Raw genomic sequence first — 6,048 nt, 5'->3', positions numbered from 1 at the left:
GTATGGATGACAACTACATACTATTCTAGACAGTCCAGTTGTAACGTCCCAAAAATACGAGCCAAAAATTTCATTTTTTAAACATATACTTAGCAAAACATTAGAAATAAAAATTCACCGATCATATCATTTCATAAAAGATGTCGCGTGTCTGGAAATCATTTTATAAAATATAATAACGCCAGAGTACAAATCCCCAGGAAAATCTCATGGTGCGGAATACAAAGCATGTATGTGATGTGCCGCTACCACGCCAGCTCCTTCCCCTTCGAAGAAGAGGTACCTGAAACCAAAACTGAAAACTATAAGAACGAAGCTTAGTGAGTTCCCCCATCATACCCCATACCATACAATCACATATCATACATACTGCCGGGCAATTCTGGGGTGCCCGACCTCCCCGGTACGGCCATTCTGGGGTGCCGACCTACCCGTGTCAAGCTATTCTGGGGTGCTGACTACCCATGTCAAGCCGTTATGGGGTGCTGACTACCCATCGGTCCTAACAACCGATCCTCAGGGACTATTTCACCCCTACTGCTACTATTACATATATCATAACATAACATATTATCAAACATATCTGGGGTGTCCGATCTACCCTTCAGTCCTAACGACCGAACTTGGGGACTATTCCCCTCCTACTACCACTATCGCATATAACATATCATGCCAGCATATAAACATATGATCACATACTGTCAGACATATATGGGGTGTCTGACCTACCCTTCGGTCCTAACAACCGAGCTCTTCTACTATCACATATACATATCATGCCAGCATATAACATATCAGGTAGTAGTAAACCTAGATGATATCACAAAGACAATGATCCAACATACAACTCTTACTGGTGGGCCGACATTGTGGCCGTAGACCCACCGCTACTGGAAGGTAACTCACCTCAAAGTAGCGGCTGGTCCGCGTGGGAACAGACTGTCTAGTGCTGCTGCTGCCCCAGAAATCCTTCGGCTATAATTCCCACAAAACACTCAGTCAAATACTGCTAACCGACCTCAGGGTAAAATGACCATTTACCCCTAACCAAACTAAGAGTCAAGGTCAAAGTCAACTTCCAGTTGACCTGACTCGCCGAGTTGGCTCGCCAACTCGTCGAGTCCCTATCCGTTCGATTGACCATAATCCCGTATCTACTCGTAGAGTTAGGCATTGACTCGACAATTTTTCCTTCTACATCGAAGTCCAATAGTCTTTCATCCTACTCGCCGAGTTGTATGAACAACTCGTCGAGTTCATCTTCATCCGAAGAACATTCTATGCTGAGACTCGCCGAGTTGTATGAACAACTCGCCGAGTCTGTTCTTGAGGCAAGAAGATTGCCTTGAAATGGCCGAGTCAGGGCATTGACTCGCCGAATTCCTTAATGGGTGAGTCTGGCTTCCGACTCACTGAGTCACACCCCATGACTCACTACCCCACTCAGCAGACACAAAAGGGGAAAAACTCGGGGACTCGCGACTCGACTCGCCGAGTGCGATGAACGACTCACCGAGTCTTTCACATGCAAATACTAGATACTCGATTTTTCTTGAATCCAGCTCATGCCATACATAGATCTTGGTTCTTAGGGCTTGATTAACACGTAAAGTTTCCAACTTTACGTGTAAATAAACACCATTGAAGGTTTTAGGGCTCAAAATGCACTAAAAGAGTAGATCTAGGGCTTTCATGCAATATGGCTCCATAAAGGCAGTAGATCCGAGCTCCTGGAGCTCAATCATGCCCCGATCTAAAGGTTACTCAACTTATCACAGACCCTAATTCATACTTAAGCTTGGAAATGGCTCAAGAAGGACTTTAATGGAGCTCTAAGGGACTATAAGCATGAAAACAGGGGGAAACTGAGTTATACCTCAAGGAAATCTCTGAAATAACACCAAGATGTCCGACCTCCTTCTTCTCCTCTTGATCTACTCTCCTTTCTCTCTCAAAGTCTTCAAGAAAACACACCAAGGCACTTCAATCTCACAAGGAACAATGTTAGAACGATATAGGGGGCTCTGAGGGTGAAGGGGGCGAGCTTGGGGGCGCACATGATGGTTTAAATAGGGTGCAAACCCTTGAATTTAGGTTTTCATCAGACAGCGGGGACTCGCCGAGTCCAGAATATGGACTCGCCGAGTCGCCAACTTAAACGTGTTCCAACTCTCGTCTCTACTCGGCGAGTCGGGCCTGCAACTCGTCGAGTCCAAGGCTAAAAATGCAAAATACTTAGATAAACTTTACATACCAGGAACCAGATGCTACAAATCTCCCCCACTTATTTACACTTCGTCCTCGAAGTCTGCTGCTCGATCCTGAAACAGCTTGGGGCAATGCTCCATCATTTCTTCCACCAGCTTCCAAGTCCCCTCTGAACCCTTTCGGTGCTGCCATTGCACCTTCACTAATTCCACCTTCTTGTTCCTCAGGTCCTTCGACTTTCGGTCAAGGATTGCGACTGGGCACTCAATGTAATTCAGGTTGTCATCAACCTGGATATCCTCTAACTGCACCACCATTGAATCATCCACTAGGCACTTTGGCAGCTGGGAGACATGGAAGGTGTTGTGGATCTGACTGAGCTTGGCTGGCAGATCCATCCTATATGCCACCTTGCCCACCCGGGCTATAACCCTGAACGGACCAATGTATCTCGGGCCCAACTTGCCCCGCTTCCTGAATCGAATGACGCCCTTCCGAGGCGACACCTTCAGGAGAACCATATCCCCGACTTGGAACTCCTGGTCTGATCAGCGCTTGTCTGCGTAACTTTTCTGCCGACTCTGCGCAGTCTGAAGCCTGCTTCGAACCTGCTGGATTCTCTTGGTCGTCTTGAGCACCACCTCTGTGCTCCCCATGACCCTCTGGCCAACTTCACCCCAGCATATCGGGGTCCCGCACCTCCTTCCGTACATCATCTCGAATGGAGGGCGGTCGATACTCGCATGGTAGCTGCTGTTGTACGAGAACTCAGCCAAGGAAAGATAGGTATCCCAGCTACCACCGAAGTCTAGCACGCATGCCCGCAACATATCCTCCAAAGTCTGGATGGTCCGCTCACTCTGACCATCTGTCTGCGGGTGAAAAGCGGTGCTAAAATGTAGACGAGTGCCCAACTCATCGGGAAACTTCTTCCAAAACCTGGAAGTGAACCGCACATCTCGGTCAGATATCACTGACACCGGCACTCCGTGCCGCGCCACTATTACCCTGATATAGATATCGGCCAACTTTTCGGCCGAGATACTCTCCTGGATCAGAATGAAATGGGCGATCTTGGTCAATCGATCCACGATGACCCAAATCGAATCTACTCCTCGCACAGTCCGGGGAAGCTTTGTAATAAAATCCATTGTAATATCTTCCCATTTCCACAATGGGATATCCAACGGCTGCATCTTGTCGTGCGGTCTCAGATGCTCAGCCTTGACCTTCATGCAGGTCAAACATCGCTCGACATACCAAGCCACATCCCGCTTCATGCAGGGCCACCAATAGTCTAGACGAAGATCCCTATACATCTTCGTCGCCTTTGGATGAATAGAGAATCGGGATTTGTGTGCCTCCTCCATCAAGATCTGGCGCATGCCTCCGTGATACGGCACCCACACCCTACAGTGTAGTGTCAATAATCCTCAACTATCATAATCGAAGGAGGTTACTTGACCCACTATTCGCTCGCTCTTCCGATGTTCCTCCTTCATAGACTCCTGCTGAGCTTCCCGGATCTGCTCTAACAGTGGAGTCACCACCGTCATCCTCATACACACATCCCTAATCAGTGCCTCCTTATGGCTAAGTGCAACGGCCACCACATTGGCCTTCCCCGGGTGATAAAGGATCTCGTAATCATAATCCTTCACCACGTCCAACCACCAACGCTGCCTCATATTCAGATTCGGCTGATCCATGAGGACCTCAAACTCTTGTGGTCCGTGTAAATGGTACATTGAACCCCGTAGAGGTAGTGCCGCCAAATCTTGAGGGCGAAGACCACCGCCCCCAACTCTAAATCATGCGTTGGGTAGTTCGCCTCGTGAGGCTTCAGCTGCCTCGAGGCATAAGTAATGACATGTCCCCTCTGCATCAATACTACGCCCAAGCCTGAGATAGACACATCGCAGTATACCACAAAATCCTCTACACCCTCGGGCAGGGATAAGATTGGCGCCTCGCACAATCTCCGCCTCAGAATCTCGAACGCTGCCTGCTGCTCAGGCCCCCATCGAAAGACCACGGCTTTCCTAGTCAACCGTGTCAGGGGTACGACTATCTTGGAGAAATCCTGAATGAATCTCTGATAGTAGCCTGCTAATCCTAGGAAACTCCGAATCTCGGATGGAGACTTCGGAACCTCCCATCTCATCACGGCCTCCACCTTGGTCGGGTCTACTGAAATCCCGTTCTGGTTAACGAGGTGCCCAAGAAACTGCACCTCACGCAACCAAAACTCACATTTGGAGAACTTGGTGTACAAGCTCTCCCTCCTCAAGGCCTCCAAAACCTCTCTCAGATGCTCCTCGTGCTCCTCCCGTGTCTTGGAATAAACCAAGATGTCATCAATGAAAACTATCACAGATCGATCCAGCATCGGTCTACACACGCGGTTCATGAGGTCCATGCACGCGGCGGGAGCATTGGTGAGCCCAAACGGCATCACCACGAACTCATAATGGCCATAAACCTCATCTGATGATAACCTGAACACAAATCGATCTTGGAGAACCAAGATGCTCCCTGTAACTGATCAAAGAGATCATCAATCCTCGGGAGTGGGTAACGGTTCTTCACCGTTACCTTATTCAGCTCCCGGTAATCTATACATATCCGATGCGACCCATCCTTCTTCTTCACAAACAGGATCAGGGCTCCCCAGGGTGAACTGCTCGGTCGAATAAATCCCTTGTCTAGCAGCTCTGATGGGTTTTAGCCATAAGAACTTTCCTATGTACGCATGCAAAACCCTAATGCTCGGATCTAGGCTTTCTAATTAAACATGCTTTGAATCCAAGACTTCTAATGACTATTTAGGAATAAGAACAATGTTAAAACAGATCTAGAATCACACCTTTGAATTCCTTGTTGATCTTGTTGTCTTGGAGCTTCTAGAGTCACAATTGTCACTGCTCTAATGGCTTACAAACACCAAATAGGAAGGAGGATGATTTGAGAGAGAGGAGAGGGGAGAAAATCAGCCAGGGGTTCTCTATTCTCAATGAGGTACCGATTTCCCTTAGCCATAGGGTCTATTTATACTTGTAGACTCCTTAAGGGTTACAACCTAAACCCTAATCGGATAATCTTCTCTTAAAGCTATCAAAATCCTTTCCTTAGATAAGCAATGGACGATTTGAGCAATCCATAGCTTCTTGAATTCGTCCATCCTCTATCCAATAAGGATTTACAATCTAAAGTTTAACTATCAAACAATTGGCAGTTTATACCCTTTTATTTAATTAATCTCTTTAAGTCACCAAATTAATTCCAATTAATTCTATGACTTATGTTAATCAAATAACAATATTATTGTTCTCATAATATATTAATAATATTTACTCTCTCTTAATAAATCATCCTATCAAGTTGCTATGGTGAAGGCAACCCAAAAGGACCATGCACAACTGGGTCAAATACTTGCCTAATATAGTTGCAGCCTTAGACACTATTCCAACAGTCTCCCACTTGGATAAGTCTAGTAACTATATGCATAAGTACAATTTGGTTTGCAATCGTAGCTCTCAAAGACGCTGTCAAACTCTGATCTAATCAATCTTGTCCTTTAGATAAGGGATCATACAGTCCTCTGTTAGATATCATGCTGACAATCCTATGAAATGGTTAGTCAAACATTTAGGTTTCTCGATCTCTGATTTATTTGACATAGAACTTAATCGAACACATCAATTCAGTTCTGACCGGGCCCGACACATAAGTCAAATCAAATCATCGACCGGCCGAGATATCGCTTTTACCTTCTTAGATAAAAGTTACAGATAAACTTCGACTTATATGCATTTACTTATTCATTAACCAACTATACAC

Source organism: Lactuca sativa, chromosome 2 (genome assembly GCF_002870075.4).
Source record: "Lactuca sativa cultivar Salinas chromosome 2, Lsat_Salinas_v11, whole genome shotgun sequence".
Taxonomy (NCBI): domain Eukaryota; kingdom Viridiplantae; phylum Streptophyta; class Magnoliopsida; order Asterales; family Asteraceae; genus Lactuca; species Lactuca sativa.
The sequence above is the reverse complement of the archived record's forward strand: the minus strand, read 5'-3'. Positions refer to the sequence as shown.